Here is a 10,355-nt window from a genome sequence, read left to right on the forward strand (position 1 = left end):
ATAAGCAAACTGAAGGGGGTCCTGATATGTGCTGGTTTGCTTACTCAGGTGGGCCAACAGGAGTCTCTCCAGGACCTTCATGATGTGGGATGTCAGGGCAACAGGTCTGTAGTCGTTGATGACTGAGGGGTGAGTTTTCTTTGGTACCAGAACCAGACAGGATGTCTTCCACAACTCGAGAGAGTGATAACCCTTGAGTTGTGTTCTGAAATTGATACATTAAATGTTCTGTATGTTCTGTTATATTGTTGTTATTGCTTCTAGCCAGATGGTACTGCTGTGACATGAGACCAGAGGAGGAGTGTAATTGAATGCAGTTCTGTAATGGCGTCTGATCTGATAGCACATATGAAAATAAAGTTCCAGAATTGTACTGACCGTCTCCTTACTTAATAAAAAATAATAATAATAAAAAAAGCTAAATGTTTTTTGAAGTTCAGGTTACAATAATTTTAACAAATAGTAGCAAAACATTGACCTCCTTGGCTAACTTTAGTGTTTTAATCAGATATTTATTTATGATCTGCTGCCATGCTGCAGTAACTAAGGACGCCAAATTCTATCGTGGTTCACATGAATACTATTTCATATACTTCCAGCACTACACATTGTGCAAAAATTTTGCTTAAAATGTTGCCATTGGAGTCTACCCTGTTTGTTTGTTAGCAACATATCTCATGAACCACTGAACAAATTTTAATGAAAGTCTTCAAAGTAATCATAGGATGTGTCAATTTTATTTAAGATTGCTGCCACAGCTAATCAACCTTAGTCAATACAAAAATGGCTATAACTCACATTTGTACAACTATTGACCTGAAATAGGGGGAGGTCATAGCTGAGAATTATTCACAACACATACTTTAAACACTATTAGATTGAGTGAGATCTCACAACACTGCATGTGATTGTGCATAATGTTATTTTTAGGGTTTGCCTTAAATGGCTATATAACTGTTTTGTTTGTTTCTTAACACAAGAGGAAAAGGCAGCAGCTTTTGTTTTACATCACATTTATCCATTCATTCATCCGCTTTCTACCACTTATCTGTGGTTGGGTCGTGGAAGCAACAGGTCCAGGAGAGAAACCCAAACATCCCTTTCCCCAGCAACACTCCCCAGTATCTCCTGGGGGATCCTAAGGTGTTCCCAAGCCAGAGAGGATACGTACTTCCTCCAGCGAGTTCTGGGTTTACCACAAGGTCTCTTCCCAGTGGAACAAGCCTGAAAAACCTCCACAGGAAGGTGTCCAAAAGGCATCTTAATCAGACTAAACAGATACCCGAACCACCTCCTTTCATTGTGAAGGAGCAGCAACTCTACTCCAAGCTCCTTCTGGATGACAAAGCTGACTCTCTTTCCAACCACTTCACACTTGGCTGCAAACCATCCCAGTGCACAATGAATGCCTCAAACCTTCTCAAACCACAGCTGGTTTAAGCGCACGGCTGCTTGTCCTGAGCCAGGTTCTGTTGGAGGTTTCTCCTTGTTAAAAGGGAGTTTTTGCTTTCCACTGTTGTCAATGTGCTTGCTCAGAATGGGAAACTGCAACAAAGTGAAAATTCAACACAATCTGCTGGCTTCCTTAGATAGATGTTTTTTACTTACTAGCTTTTTATAATGTATGTAAATGTTTTTGTACAGTGCCCTGAGACAACTTTTGTTGTGACTTGGCGCTATATTGTTGAATTGAATTGAATGGCCTGAAGACACCAACAGAACCATATCATCCTCAAAAAGCAAAGACGAGACACTGAAGTTCAAGTTCCAGACACACCTCTTTCCATGACTGCGCCTTGAGATCTTTTCTATGAACACCACAAACAGGATCGGAGACAAGGGACAGCTCTAGCAGAGTCCAACACACTGAGTACAAGCTTGAGTTTGTGCCAAGAATGTGGACACAAGTACTTATTTGGTTATACAGGGACTGGATAGCCCTCAAAAGCAACACAGGCACCCCATACTCCCGCAGCACCCCTACAGATTGCCCCAGGGGGCATGATCATAAGCCTTCTCCAGATCTACAAAACATATGTAGACTGGAGAGTCAAACTCCCATGACCCCCTTAGCAACCCTGAAAGGGTGAAGATCTAGTCCATTGTTCCATGACTGGAAGGAAAGCCACACACTTCTCCTCCTGGATCCAAGGTTCAACAATCAGTTGGAGCCTCCATTCCAACATCTTAGAGTCAACTTTTTCATGGAGGCTGAGAAGTGTGATCCCCTGATAGCTGGACCACATTCTCGGGTCCCCCTTTTTAAAAATGGGAACCACCAACCTGGTCTGCCACTCCACAGATGTTGTCCCTGTCCTCCATGCAAAATGGAAGAAAGGTGTCAACCATGACAGCCCCACAATGTCAAGAACCTTCAGAAACTGAGGGCAAATCTCATCTACCCCTGGTGTCCTGTCTTCAGGCAGTTTTTTAATTACCTCTGTAATGGACTCGTCTTCCCCTGAGTGCCCAGACTCTGCTTCCTCAAAGATAGTGGCCAGATTAAGGAGATCTTCGAAATGCTCCTTCCACCACTCAACAATATTCTCAGTCTGGGTCAACAGTTCCCCACTCAGACCAAGCACAGCCTAAGATAGAGCCCGCTTTCCCTTTCCAAGTTGTTGAATGGTTTACCAGAACCTCCTTGAGGCCAACCAAAAGTCCTTCTCCATGGCCTCTCTGAAATCCTCCCATGCATGAGTTTTTGCATCCGCAACCACAGAAGCCACAGTCCTTCCGGTCCCCGTATGTCTGTCAGATGCTTCGGGAGGCCTCAAGGGCAGCCAAGCCCTAATGGCCTCCTTCTTCAGCCTGATGGCCTCCGGCCCCTCCGGTTGCCACCATAACAGGCACCAATGGCCACAACTCCTGGAAGCCGCATTTGTAATAGAAGCCCTGACCACATCCCTGACCACCCCCAGAGAAATGTGAAAAACTCTTCCAGAGGAGCGAGTTGAAGATCTGATGGACTCTGCCCAACATTTCAAGTTTATCCCCTGCCACCAGATCTAACTCACCATCAGTGGCAGTCAGTTGACAGCTCTGCCACTCTCTTTAACCAAGTGTCCAAAAAATAGGGCCGCAGATCTGATGACACAATTACAAATTGATCATTGTTTTTTGGCCTAATGTGGCCTAGTACTAAGTACACCCTATGCTTGAATGTGGTGTTTGTTATGGAAAGTCCATGCCTAGCATAGAAGTCCAATAACAGAACTCCGCTTGGGTTTAGATTAGGGAGGCCATTCCTCCAATCACCCCCTTCCAGATAACACCATCATTGGCCTTGTGTGCATTTAAGTCATCCAGGAAAACAACATATTCCCCAGATGGCACCCTTTCCAGGACACCATTCAGAGGCTCCAAGAAAGCCAGGTAATCTGAACTGCTGTTCAGTGCATAAGCACAAACAACAGTCAGAACTTCCAGCAGCTTGGAGCTGCAGAGAGGTGACCCTCTCATTTCAGAGGAAAACTCCAACACCAAGGCCATCAGCCAGGGGCTTGTGAGTATCCCTACACCCACCCGATGCCTCTCTCCCATGCAACTCCAGAGTAAGAAAGAGTCCAGCCCCTCTTGGGTTCCAGAGCACCATCTCTGCATAAAGTTGAGCCCAACTATATCTAGTTGGTATCACTTAATGTCATACAGAAGCTCTGGCTCCTTACCTACCCATGAGGTGACATTTCATGTCCCTAGAGCTAGTTTATGCCACCAGAAATAGGAATGGCCAGGTACCCTTCCCCCACACTTCACCCTGCTTACATGGCTCCCGACCTCAACGGTCCCTCTTGCCAAGCCCCAGGAGAATAGGCTCAACCACCAGGTGCTCGCTGGTAAGCTCCCCCCCAGGCCTGGCTCTGGAGCTATGTCTTGGTTTCCCTTTTTTGGGCAAGGTACACTGATGCTTATGGTGTTTGTCTATTAAAGTTTTTGAATCACTCTCAATTCGACCACTCACTTGAGGCCAGTTTGCCATGGAAGACCCTATCAGGGGCTAATGCCCCAGACAACATAGCTCTAAGGGTTACGGGAGTACTCAAACCTCTCCACCATGTTAAAGTGGTGATTCTTTAGAGGGTAATCAAATTTATGTTTATTTATAAACAATTGCAAACAAGCCATTTTATTGGTTGTAAAAAACTGAAGCTAAAAAAATGTATGAAAAACAATTAGACAAATAAATTGTCACATACATATATACATATTTGAGCAACACATTAGATTGTACTTTCCATGCCAAAACTACTCATTTTGCTTTGAGAAGTATAAAGGAATTTGTTTAATTGTTAACATGCTTACTTTGTTGTATGGACCTTCTTTGTCTGTTCCAAGTGTGTAGTTAGGTTGTGTCTGAAGAGAGAAACTTAAACAAACCAGTCATTACATGAAGGCCAAGGTCAACAGACAAAAACATCATTACAATAGGAGTGTGCAAAGAATGGGCAGCATAAAATAAGCAAATGACTAAGACTTGCAAAGAAGGTTTATACAGACATAATAAAATACCCTGCTATAAAAATACTTTGAACTTTGTGACTTTTTAAACATGTTTTGAAAGAGATTGTGAAAGAATTTGAGGGTACAGGTTAAATTCCTGTTTATCCCTTACTAAATGTTTTCTAGGTTTGAGTGGTTGTTCTTTTGCCATTAAATTATTGAAGGTTGGTTGTTTGATAATGTTCACTGATTGCAGCAAACAGAGTTTCAGTTTATCTTTTGATTACATTTTTAAAGGGGATATGAACATTTGTTCTGAAAACATCAAGAAACATCAAGATTAAAGAGAAACTCATCATTGTGATCTAAGGTGTTGTCTTTAGTATGCAGTACTTATATTGCTCTCTTCTGCTGGCAGGGGGACCACACTTGGGCGACCATGTTGGGGCAAAGCGTGCGATTACAACCGGTTCCCATCCAGAGCCTGTCAGAGTTGGAGAGAGCCCGTTTACAGGAAGTTGCATTGTACCACCTTGAGGAGAGGGATCTGGACTTCAAAATCAGCATCCCTAAAGGTGAGAGATGTATAACAATACTGCTGGTAAAGCAGGTACTGATGATTGGGGTTCTGGGGAGCTGTTAATTTTTCTTAAAAGTTTGTTGGAAATGAAATCCTAAATAATACGGTATGTACCTGATAGCAAACAGGCTAAAAATAAAACCTTAGGGACATATGAGTGTGGATGCATTTTTACACTCAGAACTGATCATCAAGCTCTCACCACTTTGCTTATAACTAAAGGGATGAACTTAGCTAGCATGAGAATTGCATGCTGGTCAACTAGACTAATATTTTTTCCAGTATGATATGCAGTACCGACCAAGAAGTGAGAAATTTTTGGCAGACTGCCTTTCATGTGCTCCCCTGAGCACCACTAATGCAGCTGCAGATTCTGAACAGGACTTGATCACAGAAATAATGGAAATCTCTCCTCTCCTGACTGAATTCTCACTTGCTGATTTTAAAACTGAATGTGAAGACTAACTTGAACTTACAAAAGTGCAACAAATCATCCACTCAGGATGGCCAAAAATGAAGAAGCCCCTACAAAAAGAAGTCAAACCTTACTTTCCTGTGAATTATGAACTAACTGCAGTGTCACCACGGATATTCAGAAAAGTCACTGTTGGCGATATGGTCCGAATGAAAAAGTCTTTTCATGTGGAAAAAGCACAGACCCAGTACAGTGAACCTTTACAGTCAGTACAGCAGCAAACTGACTGGGAAAAAGATAAAATGCAACACAATTTCACTTTTTTCACTGGGCTCAAATGAAACACTAAGAACAAAAACAGCAGAGGAAACCCTCAGCCCAAAACGGACATAAAAACAAATTGCTATGCAAAGGAAAATACATGCACCAACCTGGACAAAAGACTATGTAAAGAAATAAGTTGGTTTTTAAGTACAAATGCAGAAGACTGAAGCTGAAACAGAGTTCTGTACTGGTATCTTAACAATTACTGGCATAAAGTTTGAGAGTTTAACTGTCATTTCCAAGCTAAGCCAAGCTTTTAACAATACCAGCTAATAACATTAGCTTTCTCTTAATTCTATGCATTCAAATACTGTACCTACATGTACACATACCTACTTGGACCACCAAAAAAATTTATTTGATTCTTTTGACTTGAATTTCTGACTTTTTCATACAACTTTAACACATTACAACTTGGCTTATAAATTTTGGTAGTTGCAAAGAACAACCAGTGACTTCGTTTTTCTGGAGTCTAAATTGGCTTTTTGTCATCCAGAAAGAAGATGTTGGGTGTGCTTTAATGATGGGAACAAAAATGTTCCTATAGAGAGCAAAAAAAAAAGTTCATTGCTATCTGAAAATTACCAACAAATCAAAACATTTGATGGGCAAAACCATCATTATCACTAACCTTTATGAAAAGAAAGCAATTACCTAATTGCTTATGCATGTGTTTGTTGTTTGTCTGTTTGCAAAATATCTAATGAAGCACTTTGAAAGTAACTATTGGATATACAGTACATCTACAACGGGTATTTTTTATGTCAACCTGATTCAAGAAGACTGCCACACCTAATCAGCCTACCAGAAACAAAAATAACTATAATGCTGTAAATTTTACAGTTACTGAGCTACAATTTGGTGTTGTAGTAGCTGAGAGTCACCATTAACACACACTTATAATGCCATTAGCAACAGTGCTTCAATAATTACTGCTTTTTAATTCAAGAAAATAAGTGTCTGAGATGTCTTGCATCTTGGATGCAAAGTCTAACTTTGCCTATCATTTCTCAGTATGTTTTGGGGTTTGTTCAGTTTAAAAGCACATTTTTTTGAAAACAGCTCCCTAGAAATGCTTGGATTATTAAACACATCTGTGCAATACCTTCAGGGAAGAACATGCTCCCTAGTTACTGGTTTGTTAGTTAACATTGTGTCCAGATTGTCTTGTAAATTTATTATCTCTGCCTTGAAAAACATAAAGTAAAACACATCATATTTAAATAATTACTCTTGGTTTAGTTTTTCTCTTTAATCTGTTATATGACAGATGTAGCTTTCTTCTTAAAATATTTGTGGATTTTTTTCATTCCAGAGGGGTTTGTATATAAGCTGGGTGACCTACAAAACACAAGTGTAGCTTTAATATTATGAACACTGCACGTCTTCAATATGAAAATCAAATCTTTGTGCTAGATGGTTTTCAGACTCTAAAACCAGACCTACTGGATTGAATAAACTCTGATAGCTCTGTGAAATGCCACAACACCTTTCATTTTCAAATATTTATTTATGTACACATTCCTCTCCTTGGACTACTCCCTGCTTTGAAAAATTGTTATTGTGTATCTTCCCTATCTGTTTGAACTCTGCAGAACTAGATCCAGTGGAATAATTACACATGTAGACTGAGAAGTTTTTACTTGTGTTTACTGAGGCCTGGATGATAATTGAGGTTAGGGTAGGGGGTTCATAGAGGAAAATACTACAAAAAGTATCTGATGGTTAAAGTGGTGTGTAATTGTGTGTTTGTCTGTGCAGGATCTCTTGTTGGCCTCCTCTCTTGTGAAATCAAACTGAACATAAACTGCTTTTCTCAGACTCCAATGTTTTTTTCCATTCTCTCACAGGACAACTGAACCCTGACCTGTTTAACTTTGACCATGTTTCTGTTTGAGGTCCAAAACTCTGTTTTTCAGCATGTGGTCAAACTCAATTATAAGGTATCAGTAATGTGTGGGTTTTTAGCCCCCAAAACAAAGCCTAAAATATCTGTGCCACTGCTTGACTTCAAATGATTTACTTTATGTATACTTCTTGCTAAAGTGTTAAACACATTTGATGTTAGTTTTGTACCTTAACATGATATCACACTAACTTGGCCAGCCTTAATAAGGTAATTGGATTTCCCTACATACAACTCATTCATACACAACTAGTGCTCCACAGAAGAGCAACTTAAAACAACAAAGGTTTGCATGACAGAACCCTGTCAGAAGCTGTAAAGATCAGCTGATGAACAGTCTACCTGCCTCATTCACAGACAAAGCCCTCTGTGAATGTGTAGGAATTTTCCACAGTGTAACCCTCCCCTGGAGTGAAATACCCTCAGCCCTTTCTTATGTTATAATCTTTCCAACCTACCACACTCAAAGAGAAACTATACTGGACTTACTTAAAAATGTTGTGTCACATGGTTCCACATAATTTTTTTAAGTAGATTGTAATTAACAAGTTTCTGTATCATTTACTCAATAGATTTAAGTACACTCTACAAAAGTGACTTGAGTGATTTAAACTTATTATGGTTATTTTCATTTTACTTATTACAAGCAATGGGTCCCATTTTTACAGTCTTTGGTATGACCCGGCCATTGAACCCACGACCCAGTTTCAGGGCGGACACTCTACCACTAGGCCACTGATCCAGCTACTGATCATGGGCTAAGTGGCTATAATAACACAGCTTAACACAACTTAAAGTGCAGTAACAATCTTTCATGAGAAAAATAAGAAAAATCAAAACAATGTTATGTCTGCTGTCAATTGTAAACTCTTAACAGAGTCATATGGTCCAAGTCAGAAGTTTCACACTACTGTTTTAGATTTCAATGTGAAACTTGTAAAGCTTAGGGTAAAACAGTAACGGTAAGAAATAAAAACGGTTACCAGACAACCAAAACTACTGCCCAAGTAAAACAGGATCACAAAAATATTTCAGAACACTAATTAGGCACCAGGTCAAAACACCATAAAACTTTAATGCCTTACTCCAGCAGTTTGTTTTTGAGTACCTGGATTTTGTTCGACAGCCTGTGTGTTTCAAGTTCCATAAGGATATTTTGGATGAATTCAAAAGTGTACTTGAGGTCAGTTGGATAACTCAGGTTTAGGTCGTAGATGATGCCAAACAGAAAAGCACAAGCAGTGGCGACATCTTTGATTTCACTGAGCAACTGCACACCTTCAACTATGATGCCAACATCTTCTGGAAACTGATTAACATCTTCGCCTGGCTGTCTGATCACATATATGCCAATGACCATTTCATCCAAATCTGCCTGGGTTTGATCTGGATTTTCACTCTAAAAACAGATAGAGACGAGACAAAAGTGAAGAGACAAGATCATTTAATAAAACCTTTTCCACAAATACATGTGTACAAAATTGTTGTTACCCCTGTTTTAATGACCAAAAAGCCACTGAAATAACTTGAAATGGATCAAAGTACCAAAATAAAACCTTGCTGAAAATTAACCAATTAAAAGCAGACATTGCTTTTGAAATGTGGATCAACAGAATAATTTTAATAAACAAACTAATTAAACAGGCCTGGACAAAAATGAAACTCCTAGAAAAAAATGAAAATCATTTCACCATAGGAACATGGTAAACTAAGGTGTGTCCTCTGATTAGCATAACAGGTATCTTTAAAGCTTGTAATCAATCAGTCTGCCTATTTAAAGGGTGACAAGTAGTCACTGTACTGTTTGGTGCCATGATGTGTATCACACTGAACATGGAGCACAGGAATTTAAGGAGAGAGTTGAACCAGGAGATTAGAAAGAAAACTATTGACAATCATGTTAAAGGTGAAGCATGTAAGACCATCTCCATACAGCTTGAAGCTGCTGTGACGACAGCTGCACATATCATTCAGAAGTTTATGGTCAACAGGACTGTAGCCAACCACTCTCTGGCTGCAAGAGGAAAACTGATGACAGATTGAAGAGAAGGATAGTACAAATGGTAACTAAAGAGACTAGAAGAAGAGATGAAATGTGAAATGTGCTGCCTAGCGTCAGAAAGATTGGTCACAGTTGCAGGTTAAGAGTGTTTCAACAGGATTACAACTCAAAACACACAAATATAAACACCCAAGAATGGCTAAGAGTAAAACATTGGAAAAAAACATTGAACTGGCCTTCTTTGCACCCTGATCTAAAGCCTATTCCAACATCTGTGGAAGGAGCTAAAAGATCTGGAGAAGGAACCCTTCAAACCTGAGACAACTGGAACAGTTTGTCTACGAGGAGTGGGTCAGAATACCCATAGACAGGTGTAGACATCTCATTGATTGCCTCAAAACGTTGAGCAACAAATCTTTAAGCTACATATAGCATCATTTGTCAAGGTTTGTTTTTAAAATTATTCTGTTGAACCACAATTCAAAAGCAATGTCACTGGTTAATTTTCAGTCAAAAAATTTCAAAAAAGTTAAAAAACAAAAACAACTGGACTTCTATTCTGTAGTTGAAGACGTTTCGCTTCTCATCCGAGGAGCTTTCTCAATTCAGAAATAGAGAGTGTGGAGTTGAGCTTTTAAAGCTGAGATGTGATGTAAGCTGGATTGCTTGCAGATTGTTCTCACTCTCC

At 39.9% G+C, this 10,355-nt stretch overlaps 1 long non-coding RNA gene across 3 annotated transcripts in view; it reads left to right on the plus strand.

Annotated features, from left to right (window-relative positions):
- The window catches only part of LOC119617186, a 35,319-nt gene that overhangs the window by 12,663 nt on the left and 12,301 nt on the right, over positions 1-10,355 (plus strand). For all 3 annotated transcript variants that reach the window (XR_005233402.1, XR_005233401.1, XR_005233403.1), the window contains exon 2: positions 4,859-5,015. This is a non-coding gene — a long non-coding RNA (uncharacterized LOC119617186). The remainder of the gene's footprint in view (positions 1-4,858; positions 5,016-10,355) is intronic.

This window comes from Kryptolebias marmoratus, linkage group LG7, assembly GCF_001649575.2.
Source record: "Kryptolebias marmoratus isolate JLee-2015 linkage group LG7, ASM164957v2, whole genome shotgun sequence".
Classification (NCBI taxonomy): Eukaryota; Metazoa; Chordata; class Actinopteri; order Cyprinodontiformes; family Rivulidae; genus Kryptolebias; species Kryptolebias marmoratus.